At 46.6% G+C, this 14,611-nt stretch overlaps 1 long non-coding RNA gene across 1 annotated transcript in view; it reads left to right on the forward strand.

Annotated features, from left to right (window-relative positions):
* Nucleotides 1-14,611, forward strand: part of LOC143788619 (uncharacterized) — a 66,855-nt gene that overhangs the window by 49,948 nt on the left and 2,296 nt on the right. Inside the window, exon 2 of the long non-coding RNA XR_013218685.1 lies at nucleotides 8,740-8,867. This is a non-coding gene — a long non-coding RNA (uncharacterized LOC143788619). The remainder of the gene's footprint in view (nucleotides 1-8,739; nucleotides 8,868-14,611) is intronic.

Consider the following 14,611-nt stretch of genomic DNA (forward strand, 5'->3'; position numbering starts at 1 on the left):
AGAGACCCATCGGTGTCGTGAAGGCCGTCTTCTCTTTGTCCGCCTCCGCCACGGGAACCTGCCAGTACCCACTGGTGAGATCTAAGGTAGAGAAGTAGTTAGCAGATTTTAAGGCAGCCAGAGACTCCTCTATCCTGGGCAGTGGGTATGCGTCCTTATGTGTAATGCGATTCAACTGCCTGTAATCAACACACATCCTCATTGTACCATCCTTCTTTTTAACAAGGACTAATGGAGCTGCCCAGGGGCTACAACTGTCTCTCACCACCCCAGCCTCCTTCATTTCTCGCAACATGTCCTTGGCACACTGGTAATGAGCTGGGGGTACAGGGCGATATCTCTTTTATGGGTCGGTGATCTCCCGTGGGGATGTGATGTTGGATCCCTTTCACCTGTCCAAAATCTAAGGGGTGTTTGCTGAATACTCGCTCGTACTCGTGAACCACCCTGTAGGCCCCCTGTTTCTGATGGGATGGGGTAGAGTCAGTGCCCACATGCAATTCCTGACACCAATCTTTCGAGTGCCCTGCAGAACCGTTGTCCTCCGCCACGATTGACGGGACCAAGGGTCCAGGTGTCTGTATCACACTATTATTGACATCGAACAGTTTGGCGAGCGTGGCATACTTGGTGAGGTGGACCTCTTCCTCCCCACAATTGAGGACACGTACGGGCACCCTCCCCTGGCGGACGTCGACCACCCCCCGGGCTGTCAGGATAGTAGGCCTATTGTCTGAATATACGGGTTCTACCAAGGCCTGGTAGTCCTTACCCCTGAGGCCTATGGCTGCCCGACACCATATTAACATCTCACTCCTGGGGGGTATCGCGATGGGGTTTGAATCACTCACAGTGACACGACCAATCTCACCACCAGTCAGCTCTACCTGCTGTCTCTGCATCAGAGCTCTGATTTCTTTTTGCAGGGCGCGTTGTTCACTGTGGCCAGCAGTTTCTGCTACCTGTTGCAACAAAACAATAACTTCTGCAAGACCATTTTCTATAACATTAGTACCGATAGTCATCATGGGATTACATTCTCGTCGATCAATATCAACAATCACAATCCCTTGGGCTTTCAATTCCACCCGCCCCCACCTTGATGGTGACCTCTTTATACCCCACTTGTGGCAACGGCTGACCATTACTGGCTATTATGTTGAAATCGTCATCGGGGCCACGAGTAATATCGGTGTCCTCCCAATACCGTTTATAAAGCACGTAAGGCATAGTTGTCACCTGAGAACCGGTGTCCAGCAAAGCGTTCATGGGGATACCGTCAACCACTACAGGAAGAACTGGTCGCCCTCCAATGTATTTGGCTCTCCAATGCTGCGGGCCTGACCGTCCTACTCCTGGGGGTTGGCCCTTTTCCCCAGGGGTTGCTCGTTTAAAGGACAGTACCTTGCAAGGTGGCCCACCTGATGACAGCGGCGGCAGATGGGTCGTCCGTCCCGATGGAAGCGATCGTCGTCCCGGCCTCTGGTCGGCGGAGTCCTCCTCTGTCGCATCCAAGGGACATCCTCTGGTCTGGAGGCCAGCTGGATCTTCTCCTTGGGGGCCTCCTGTAGGGACTGCACCGTCCGGGCCAGGGCAGCAACGCTCTTGGTCAGCTCCTGCATCTGGAGGCGGAGTCCTGCAGGGGAGTCGTCCTCTAGGCTCTGGGCATCGGCCTCGGCAGCGACTGGGGCATCCAACGCCACCTCCTGGTGGTACGTGAGAGCGGGACGCCTGGGAGGTGCTGCAAGGCTGGGCTGTCCCTCCTGCAACGCCTGGATAGCTTTATCCTTGAATTGCGCAAAAGTCAAGTCTGGATTTTGCATGGCCAGGAAGTGCAATTGGCCCCGTTGGTGACTGCACAGGAGCCCCTCAATGAACCGCTCCTTCAGGAGTTTATCCTCATCCTGCATGCTGTCGGGATCACTCTGCTTAATAGCCCGCAGCGCCTCCTGGAGATTAAGGGCATAGTCCCGTAAGCTATCCTGCGGTCTCTGTTTGCATCCATAGAAAGTCAGTTTAATTTCTGTAGCAGTGTGGGTATCGAAGGTGGCTTTAAGCTTTGCAAAAACCTGCTGTGCAGTTCCCTTATCCGCAGCGGGCCAGGACTTCACTTCCCTCAGAGCCGCCCCGAAGAGTTGGCCGATTATCATATGGACCTTCTGAGGCTCCGTCAGGGGATAGAACTCGAGCAGGCTGCAGATCCCTTCTTTAAAATCAGTTAATGTGTGTGACTCCCCGGAGTATCGCGGGAGCCAGGCCGCTCCGGGCAGGTACGGCATAGAGAAGGGCATTATGGCCTTTGTGGTAGCGGCAGTGTCCGACTGGCTGATGGGGACAGCGGGCTCTGCGGCCACCGGTGGTGGTATTAGGGCCGCGGCTACGTCCGCTACGTGGACCGGAGCTGCCTCTGCGTCCACGGCTGCGACCGCCGCCTCTGCTCCCCCTGACTCAGACATGGCTGTCCCTTCCTCCCACTAACCTGCTGGAGGTCGGAGTTCCTCTTCCGGGGTTGGCACTTTACCGCGCTTTCTCGTTCCGCGCTTCTTTTTGACCGGTCCCGCCCACGAAGCTAAGGCTCCTCCCTCCATGCGCAGCGATGGCGAATTGTGGCGGGAACTCTTGGCGGCAATAACAATGCACAGTCTTTGCAATAAGTCACAATCCAAGCACAATAAATCACAGTTCCAAGGCACACATGACCTGTTTCTTCAGGCTTAAGTAGATCCTGTTCGTGACGCCAAGTTGGAGCGCCCCCACTGCCGCAGGGACGAGGGGTACCCGGTACCGGGCCTCTCTGTCTCAGTTCTGGGGTTGTCACGGTGGCTAGACCCGGTCCGTGACCCTGCTGAGGGGCGTCCAATGAAGGGTGTGGATGGTGATGATGTTGTGGTGGTGCGGTGCAGGTCACGGTAAATAACGAGGACACCAGGTTGCAGTCTCTATACCTCTTTACTGAAGGCTTCGAGATAGTCAATCCAGAGCACTGTTAACAGGGCTGTCTGAGACCGGCCGGTCCAAAGGCACATTAGGAGTTCCCTTGACAGGTGAGAATCAGCGTCTACCTGCTAGCGCCTACGTGTTGTAGTTCTTCCCTGCTGAGCACCCCGGGATAGTCCTCACAACTGATTCTGTCTGCCTCTGATGTTCGTTCTCTCTCCATCCCCCAGATGATATGGCTAGGACGCACCCGTATGACGGGGTAGGCCTGGAGTTCTTCTGGGACCCTAGAGTCGCCCCTCTCCCGCAGCTGCCTCCGTTGTTTGCTTAGGTGTTTAAGTGAGACAGCCAACCTATAATTGGCTGTCCTGCCGTGGTTTGAAGTAATGCTAAAAGTCTCTTACTTTCTCAGCGTTCCGGCCACCGACTGTTTGCGCCTCAGAAGGATGTTGCCTCGATCTTACAGCACGACTCCTTCTGGTCCTATTGCCTCTTTGCTGTATTCCCGTTGCTCACTTGTTGCGTTGTTCTCTTAGGAGTCTGCCAGGATCCCATCCCTGACAGGTCTTCTCTCTAGCTCTTCCCAGTTACTTCTCCCTGTCTTCCTATCCAACCCCCAGTTTTACCAGAGTGTGAGGAGTGGCCTACTAGATAGATCCACTCCCCCTGGTGGCCGGAGTGTGAAGTGTAGTGTGAGTGTTACCTGGTCAGGTGAACTCCTTTAGAGCAATCAGACGCAACATCGCCCCCCCTTAGCGGCAGAGCGACGTTCCTGCAACGACCAGGACTCTGGGGCGCTGCAAATACACTACATCCCAGTGGGCTTAATGAGCAAATTAGTTTTGCCCCTTTTCTTTGACACCTGACATCTGCAAAGTCTACGCTTTCCATCTGTGCTATATCAATTTTCTTTGTTTTTAATTCTGTTGATATTTAATTTTAATGTTTTATATTTTGGATATAGGACCTCCTAGCTCCACATCGGTGTCCCTGGTTAATGTCCAGCTTTCCATGTACAGTGTGTATTCTGCATGAAGATTCCTCATCTACACCTCTAAGACTACTATAATATGACACTTTCTGTCTATCTAATGTTTTAACTATGCTATATTTATTCTGACATGATGTTATGTAACGTTAGTATATTAATATCTTGTTTACGGCACATGTGAAATATCTATTTTCTACTAAACATCCATTTTGCTGGCTATTAAACTGATCTATCACTATTGGATTTAAAAATTGCTGGCAATTGACATTTTTGATATAGCAGGTTGGTGGTTCTCTTGCCGAGTACGCATGTGGGCCGTGTCCTCCCGTGTCTGCCGGCTTTCGGCGTCTCCTGGGAGACATGACGCCGCGTCACATGATTGTGTCTCGGCTCCGCCCCCGCTGACGTCGACTGACAGGGTTTGGACTCTGACCGCGCATGCGTCACTATCAGCGTAGAGCACTAGCCCATACCGAGATTACTGTTCTGCCATCCGCTGCCTTGATGTCTCCCTCACCCTGTATGTCGGCGCCGTGTGGATTCTTCCCGACGAGGCTGAGGTTGTTGAGGTGATGACTGATGGCGCGGCATGTTGCCATGACAACCTTGCATTACCTCCGGTTGCACACCGATTGGTTCCGGTCCTGTTTTTAAGCAGCGCACTTTTGATTGTATCTATGCCCCCTGACGAAGGCTCCACCGAAACGCGCGTTGGGGTGACATGGGGACTACTGGCTCTACCTTTACCCCCTTACCTCCTGGGTGACCCACCGGACTTTGAAATAGGTATGTGAATTTTGGTGACTTTGTCTTGATTTTCTTTTTTATTGCCATCTTATCTATATAACGCTTATGACTGATTGTCAATTGGACTTCCAACTATGATAATGGGTTTACCTATACCCTATTGGGGGTTATACTAAAGGGTTTCTAAGCATAGTTTATTACCAATTGAGAATGGCAAATATGATATTTTGATTGTAGTAGCCAGGGTCTCCATGTCCCATCTCTGTAAAGTTGTTTATATGCACTGTGGTTGTATCCACTTCTCTACCTGTTGTTTGTATTGAACCTAAATAAAGCTTTTCTATATTTTCATATAATATTTGGCCTTTTGATCATCTTTTTTTCTTCGGTTGCTGTGTTATATATGTAATTGATGATTGGCCTATAATTCCAGTCCAATATCTAGGACATTAAAATGATTACTCTTGATCAAAATATGTACATCGAAAATTGAAAATGTCGCCAGGATATTTGTTGGGTTATTCTTATATTTTCTATCTCAGTAGTGAGAAAATCTGTCTTGAGAATTTTGAAAATGAATGATCAGTCCAGAAAGAATCACATTTCTCTAACAAGATATATTACACATATCTTATTTTCATGCACATTATTAATTTATGAAAATAAAGTGATGGTTACTCTTTAAAAGCTTCATTGCAGCTTTTTTCTGTGTGTTCAAAAAATCTGACATTACAGAAAATTAATTCACTGACAAAAAAACACTCGCGAGTCGCTATAGCACTTTATATTCAGAGTTGTCCTTTAGCCCACAGCAAACATTTAGTGCTAATGGATCGCCCCCATGGGGCCGTGGGGTACTCGGTACCGGGTCCTGCGGTTCACAGGGGGATGTCACGGTGGCCGACCCGGTCCGTGGCCCTGAGACGTCCATGTAAAAGGGAAAGGTCTTTAAAGGGATAGGGTTTGTGTTCGTGACGCCACCTGTGGTATGAGGGGTCCGCAGTGAAAACCGCAGTGGTTTTGCACTGCAGATTTTCCAAATCCGCTGCGGAAAAATCCGCAGCAAAATCCGCAACGTGTGCACATACCCTTACTGAAGACTTCAGCATCCACAGTCCAGGGTACCAGATCACAGGGCAGGCAGAGTCCGGCCAGTTTGGAGGCAAATCCTGAGTCCCCTTGTCCAGGTGGAAATCAGTAGCCTTCCTCTGCGCTGTAGAGGTGTAGTCCCTTACTGCCTATGGCTTCACATAAGGGTCTCACAGATGCAATGTTTTGCTCTCTCTGTCACCCCGTATAGGATAGGACAAACCCATATGACTGGTGGCTTGAGGCTGTTTATAGGGACTCTAGCACGCACCGGCCTCTAAGGGTGCCACCGTGACTCCTGGGTGTAGGTGCGGACAGGTAACCTGCAATTAGTTGTCCTGACGGTCTCTGGAGCAAGGCATAAAGGTCCTTACTCCCTCGGTGTTCCAGCTACTGGGCTTCTGTGCCTCAGAAGGAGGCAGCTTGTGGAGGGCTGGTCCCCTTCTGGTATCCTCTCCTTTGCTCTGATTTCCTTCACGCTCGCTGCAATACAGTTCTGCCTTCTGAATGTCTCTCTCTGGGAGCTGCAGCTCTGAGGGCATGCACAGCTCCTTGGACCCTCTGTCCACCTCAGACTTCTGTCTGGAACGTTCTAACAGAACTCCTGTCTGGAGCTCTGCCAGGAACTAACTAACTTTCCCTACAGGCTACCAGATATATATATATATATATATATATATAGATATATAGATATATAGATATATAGATATATAGATATATAGATATATAGATATATAGATATATAGATATATAGATATATATATATATATATATATATATATAGATATATATATATATATATATATATATATATAGATATATATTATATATAGAGTGACCTAATAAATAGGAGCAGAAGCTCCCCCTAGTGGTCTGGAGGGTGAAATGTGTTGCAGGTTTGTGATACCTGGATGCAGTTATCCTTTCTTGCCTCCAAACGTAGCATCATTCTCCCCGAGAGGAAAGCAATACCACTGCGACGACCAGGACCCTGGGGCGCCGCAATAACTTCTTGTACAGTATAGAAATTCCATAAAATATTAGCATAATGATCAAATCATCATGCAATCAACATATTTCAGAATGCCTCCAAAAAGATCACTTCTGTGGCCCAAGAGTGCTGTTGGTAATTGTAACCCAAATTATAATGCACCTAACAGGAGTGAGTTAATTATCATTTATCATGTTAGATACAATCATACATTCGAATATAGGAATATATTTCGCTGCAATAATAAATGCAAAAAAAAAAGTTAAACCTAATATTTTGATAGAAGGTTTTGGGTACAGTAGAAAGGTTAGCAAAATGCTCAAATAAATACTATGTCTTAATTGAAGGGAACTTGTAGACAAAGCCATAATCTGCAGACGAATCCTGTTTTAAACATGTTTAGCTGTGTTCATCGGAGCCCATCTGCCATGGCAAGGCGTACCTTTCTTTGAGACCCTAGCCTAATATTTATCATACATGATTTTCTGTTTTTGTAGTATACTATTGGAGCTGGTCACTGCCCTCTTTTCTGACTAGTACTCCTCCCATCAGCCTAAGGATTTGTTCACTCATCAGTATTTTTTATCAGTCTTTATCAGTATTTACAGTATATACCAAAACCAGAAGTCTCCAAAACACAGAACAGGTGTCCATGTTTCAGTTTCGGTTCTTCTATGTAAGTTCAATTCATGGTTTTGGCATATAAGTACTGATGCAAAATACTGACTAAATACTGATGTGTGAGTAAGGCCTAAGGTGGCTACTTTTAATTAGTGCTGGACCCTCAATGCCCTTTAAATCTTTAAGGTTTAAAGGGAATCTGTCCGCAGGTTTTTGCAATGTAATCTGAAGACCACATTCTGCAGGGGTTAAAACACAGATTTCATTGATGCCTCTCTTATTAAGCTCTGAGGTTTTGTTTGCTTACAATGATTGTTTTAGCACCAGTAGCTTAGCATTGCTGTGACTAGCTGGTGCTTGAGCCCTGGTCCCACAAGACCCCTCCTGGGATAGATTGCTCAGTGTCTATAGACATTGTACATGGAGAGCCTGGTGTGGGTGGGGCAGCTCTACAGCTCTGCTACAGTGCTAAATCTAAAAACCCTGATTTTCTCAGAATGGCTGCACCCAGTAATCTAACTGATACATCATTGGATTCAGCTTCACTTTGCCTACATTACACTGCTCTCGGATGAGGTAGCAAAAACCTGCAGACAAATTCCCTTTAAGCCCAGGAGAGACATGTATAATAAATATGAGGTTTAGGGTCAGAAAGAAAGTTCACCTTGCTGTGGCTGATGGGCTCACACGAATATGTGAGGCCGCAACAGGTAAGCACCTTTACCTGTGTACTGTTTTTTTTTTGTTTTTTTTTCTAGAAATTAGTGGAGGTTTTTTCCTCCTATGGTGTTTTTTTGTTTAGAGTAGGACCGGCAAAATACAAGGACCCTTGACGCGGGTTGCCGGCTTAAGTATTGTGGCCATAATATAAACCAATACCTTGCATACATTATTATGTTTTTGTGCACTTTATATCTTTCGGGGTGCAGTTGGACCCTAGTTGGCTCTGTATACTGTGGCCGCTGTTCACACAGGATGCATTAGTCAGCACTGATTAAGTCCGCCATATGGCGTCACTAATAGGCTTTGAGTCAGATGCTTTGCATTTCTGTGTGAACGTGCCACATACAGTTTATTTGTCTGCACTGGTGTGCCAAGCGGCCAATCCCTGATTGTAGGCTGGCTGCCTCATCGGTATTATTGCACCTGTGTAGTTGCCATCTTAACTTGGGTCTGCTGCACCTTGATAGTGCATTTGTTTGGAGGTCGCAACAGGTAAGCACTTTTACCTGTATACTGTTTTTTTTTTTTTCTCACACAAATATGCCACCTTATACGTCAAGTACTTTCATTTTATAAGTCTATTCTATATAGCAATAATGCAGTTAAATTTTCATATATTCATTGTTTGCATTCATTTTAGCTCCTACAGAGGAAGAGTCTTGCAAGAGTCTTTTCTTAGACTTGCCCCGGAAGAAGCAAAGGCGAAACGGCGTCACGTGTGGGAAGGACATGGCACTTGATTTTCCCATCTGGTAGTTTCCTATTCAGGTATTAATTTTTTTTGTTATTTCTCACCACTTGGGATCAGCTACATACTATCCTTTTGCATTTACAGGCTGGCTTTTCTAAGTATTGATTTTATGGCACTTATGTACTTTACATAGAGGCAGTATGGACAAATGATATGTGATCATCTGGAGGTTTAAGATAGAATATATTTACAGTTGTGCTCAAAAGTTTACATACCCCGGCAGAATTTTTGCTTTCTTGGCCTTTTCTCAGAGAATATGAATGATGACACCAAAACTTTTTCTCCACTCATGGTTAGTAGTTGACTGAAGCCATTTATTGTCAAACTACTGTGTTTTATCTTTTTAAATCATAATGACAACTAGTAAGGAGCGAAAATACTCGTTACTCGAGATTTCCCGAGCACGTATTATTTAGTGCTCGGAGATTTAGTTTTCTTCACCGCAGCTAAATTATTTACATCTGTTAACCAGCATAAGTACATGTGGGGGTTGCCTGGTTGCTAGGGAATCCCCACATGTAATTAAGATGGCTAACAGATGTAAATCATTCAGTTGAGGTGAGGAAAACTAAATCACCGAGCACTAAAAAATACTCGGAGGACACCCGAGCGTGCTCGGGAAATCTCGAGTAACGAGTATTTTCGCTCATCACTAATGACAACCCAAAACATGTATTGTATTGCCCCCTCTAACATCAATGACAGCTTGAAGTCTTTTGTGGTAGTTGTGGATGAGGTTCTTTATTTTCTCAGATGGTAAAGCTGCCCACTCTTCTTGGCAAAAAGCCTCCAGTTCCCGTAAATACCTGAGCAGTCTAGCATGAACTGTGCGCCTGAGATCTCTCCAGAGTAGCTCAATGATATTGAGGTCAGGAGATTGAGATGGCCACTCCAGAACCTTCACTTTGTTCTGCTGTAGCCAATGACAGGTCGACTTGGCCTTGTGTTTTGGATCGACATGTTGGAATGTCCAAGCACGTCCCATGCGCAGCTTCCGAGCTGATGATTGCAAATTGGCCTCCAATATTTGCTGATAACGTGCTGCATTAATCTTTCTTTCAACTTTGATCAAGTTTCCTAAGGTTTTGCAGCTCACACATCCCCCAAACATCAGCAATCCACCTCTGTGTTTTACAGTAGGAATGGTGTTCCTTTCATCATAGGCCTTGTTGACCTCTCTCCAAATGTAACATTTATGGTTGTGGCCAAAAAGTTCAATTTTGGTCTCGTCACTCCAAATTACCTTGTTCTAGAAGTTTTGAGGCTTGTCTCTGTACTGTTTTTCGTATTGTAGGCGAGATACTTTGTGGCATTTGTGCACTAATGGCTTTCCTCTGGCGACTCGACCATGCAGCCCATTTTTTCTTCAAGTGCTTTCAAGAACGCTGCTGACTGGCATTATCAATTCCAATTTCCATTTTCTGTTTTATACAGTTCAACTACCTTCTCCCGTAGATCCTTTGACAATTCTTTTGCTTTACCCATGACTCACAATCCAGAAACGACAGTGGCTGTATGAAAGCTGCAAGAGTCTGTCTGAATCCCAGATACTCACTCAGCTTTTATGCACACACACTGATTACAAGCAAACAGGTCACAGGTGAGGATGTTACCTTTAGTAGCCATTCAAACCCATTTGTGTCAACTTCTGTGCATGTTATCAGGCCAAAATCACCAGGGTATGTGAACTTTTAATCAGGGTCATTTGGATGTTTTCGGTTGTCATTATGATTTAAAGAGAAAACACAGTACCGTAGTTTGACAATAAATGGCTTCACCCAACCACTAACCATGAGTGGAGAAAAAGTTTTGGCATTATCATTCATATTTTCTGAAAAAAGGCCAAGAAAGCAAAAATTCTGCCCGGGTATGTAAACTTTTGAGCAGAACTGCATATATATTGCACTTAGCACTTTGTCTTGCCACCTCATGATTATGCAGATATGTATTCCATTTTCAATACACTAGCCTCCTATAGTGTGCTATAAGTGGTTACACGCTACACATTTTTTACAGCATTTTTTCTGCATTATAGCTTTGGATGGAACGACATATATAACTATGCCTCATTTTCCATATTATGATTTATGGTTATCCATTTTTTCTCCCCTTTTTTGGAGGATTTAGCCCTGTCTTTTTATTGTTGTTTGATTTTTATTATATTTTCAATAAATATCTCTTTTTTGCCATGAAGCTTGAATCTCTTTATAGCTATCAGCTTTTCATACTTGCTATTATGAATATCGGTTGTGAACCTACTGTATAGGTTATATATCAGTATTTGAGACTCACTCTTCTTCATCATTCAAGATATCCACTGGCATTTTATTAAAAGAGCCATATTCAGGGGTAACCATTCTGTTTGATTCTATGAACCCTAGATTTTTCACTTTCTTTAATCCCCTATTTGTGGGGATTATGAATGCTGTTTTTAACCTATTAGATTTAGTATCAGATGTCCCGTTGTAGATGCATCGTTTTTTAATTTGATTCTATGTTTTAATATGGCGAATGAAGGCTTTTTGTATTTTCTACAATATAATTGTCTAAGGGGTACTTCCGTCCTTCTGTGTCTTTCTGTCTGTCTGTCACGGATATTCATTGGTCGCGGCCTCTGTCTGTCATGGAATCCAAGTCGCTGATTGGTCTCGCCAGCTGCCTCTCATGGCTGCCGCGACCAATTAGCGACAGCCACAGTCCGATTAGTCCCTCCCTACTCCCCTGCAATCAGTGCCCGGCGCCCGCTCCATACTCCCCGCAGTCACCGCTCACACAGGGTTAATGCCAGCGGTAACGGACCTCGTTATGCCACGGGTAACTCACTCCATTACCGCCGCTATTAACCCTGTGTGACCAACCTTTTACTATTGATGCTGCCTATGCAGCGTCAATAGTAAAAACATCTAATGTTAAAAATAATTAAAAAAATAAAAAAATCATTATATACTCACCTTCCGCCGCCTTTCCCACTCCTCGCGACGCTCCGGTGACCGCTCCATGCAAGCGGCAGGTTCCGGTGGCAAGGATGGTATGCGAGAAGGACCTGCCATGACGTCACGGTCATGTGACCGTGACGTTATCACACCCTGCGACCGGAAGCTGCTGCCTGCACCACACACAGGCGACAGAACTACAAGGGACCTTGGAAGGTGAGTATATGTTTATTTTTTATTTTTTAACCTGTGACATACGTGGCTGGGAAATATACTACGTAGCTGGGCAATATACTACGTGGCTGGGCAATATACCTCGTGGCTCTGTGCAATATACTACGTGGCTCTGTGCTGTATACTACATCACTGGGCTATATACTACGTCACTGGGCAATATACTACGTCACTGGGCAATATACTACGTCACTGGGCAATATACTACGTCACTGGGCAATATACTACGTCGCTGGGCAATATACTACGTGGCTGGGCAATATACTACGTCACTGGGCAATATACTACGTCACTGGGCAATATACTACGTCACTGGGCAATATACTACGTCACTGGGCAATACACTACGTGGCTGGGCAATATACTACGTGGTTGGGCAATATTCTTTGTGGCTGGGCACTATACTATGTGGCTGTGCAATATACTATGTGGACATGCATATTCTAGAATACCCGATGTGTTAGAATCGGGCCACCATCTAGTTTTAAATAATTATGGATCTTTTTGGGGGGTTTTGATAGTCACTATAACCCAAAAATGACTATTTGACTGAACTCAACAGTGTCATAGTCAAACATGAGGCTAAGTTTTTCCTTAGACAGACTTGGTCCAAGGAAAAAAATCAGACATGCACGGCACCACAGAATAACACTGGTTCGACTGTGACCCTTTGTTTTGTCAGATAGTACTATGACTCAAAATATGGTGCCATGAGAACCACGTTTTTTGCAGACTTAAAGGGGCATTCCCATCTCCAAGACCCTATCCCAATATGTAGTAGGTGTAATAAATAATATTAGCAAATATCTCCAATTAGAAAAAGAATAGCATAGTAGCTATGTCTCTTTTTTCATGTGCAGGGTATTGCAGGACCTTAAGTATCCATGGTTACGTCCACTGATGTAGTGACAGGTAGATAGCTAGTTGTTAGTAGTCGTAACCATGGATCCATAAGGTCCTGCAATGCCTGCACATGACGAAAGAGAAATAGCGATTCAGAAAAACTATACTACATTTTTAATTTGAGGTATTTTCTAATATTATCTATATATATAAGAGGCATCGTGATTACTCGCTAATCCCGCCCCCTGCACAGTAGCTCCGCCCCCACAACATCACCGCACATAATCCCGCCCCCACCACATTACCGCACATAATCCCGACCCTACCACATTACCGCACATAATCCCGCCCCCACCACATTACCGCACATAATCACACCACATTGCCGCACACAATTACGCCTCCCCAACCCATTACCACACATAATCCCACCCCCACCACATTACCACACATAATCACACCACATTACCACACACAATCCCGCCCCCCACCACATTACCACATATAATCCCGCCCCCCACCCCATTACCACACACAATCCCACCCCCCCACCTCATTACCACACATAGTCCCGCCCCCCACCCCATTACCACACACAATCCCACCCCCCCACCACATTACCACACACAGTCCCGCCCCCCCACCCCATTACCACACACAGTCCCGCCCCCCCACCCCATTACCACACATAGTCCCGCCCCCCCACCCCATTACCACACATAGTCCCGCCCCCCACCCCATTACCACACACCATCCCGCCCCCCACCCCATTACCACACACCATCCCACCCCCCACCCCATTACCACACATAATCCCACCCCATTACCACACATAATCCCGCTCCCCCACCACATTACCACACACAATCCCGCCTCCCACCACATTACCACACATAATCCCGCCTCCCACCACATTACCACACATAATCCCGCCTCCCACCACATTACCACACACAATCCCGCCCCCCCACCACATCACCACACATAATCCTGCCCCCCACCACATTACCACACACAATCCCGCCCCCCACCATATTACCACACATAATCCCACCCCCCCACCCCATTACCACACATAATCACACCACATTACCACACACAATCCCGCCCCCCACCACATTACCACATATAATCCCGCCCCCCCCACCCCATTACCACACACAATCCCGCCCCCCACCCCATTACCACACATAATCCCACTCCATTACCACACATAATCCCACCCCATTACCACACATAATCCCGCTCCCCCACCCCATTACCACACATAATCCCGCCCCCACCACATTACCACACATAATCCCGCCCCCCACCACATTACCACACACAATCTCGCCTCCCACCACATTACCACACACAATCCCGCCCCCCCACCACATTACCACACATAATCCTGCCCCCCACCACATTACCACACATAATCCCGCCCCCCACATTACCACACGAGACTCCGTCCCCACAAATTACTACACGAGGCTCCGTCCCCACACATTACCACACGAGGCTCTGTTCCCCCACATTACCACACGAGGCTTCGTCCCCACACATTACCACACGAGGCTCCGTCCCCCACATTACCACACGAGGCTCCGTCCCCCACATTACCACACGAGGCTTCGTCCCCACACATTACCACACGAGGCTCCGTCCCCACACATTACCACTCGAGACTCCGTCCCCACAAATTACTACACGAGGCTCCGTCCCCACACATTACCACACGAGGCTCTGTTCCCCCACATTACCACACG

Source organism: Ranitomeya variabilis, chromosome 8, assembly GCF_051348905.1.
Source record: "Ranitomeya variabilis isolate aRanVar5 chromosome 8, aRanVar5.hap1, whole genome shotgun sequence".
In the NCBI taxonomy this organism is placed as follows: domain Eukaryota; kingdom Metazoa; phylum Chordata; class Amphibia; order Anura; family Dendrobatidae; genus Ranitomeya; species Ranitomeya variabilis.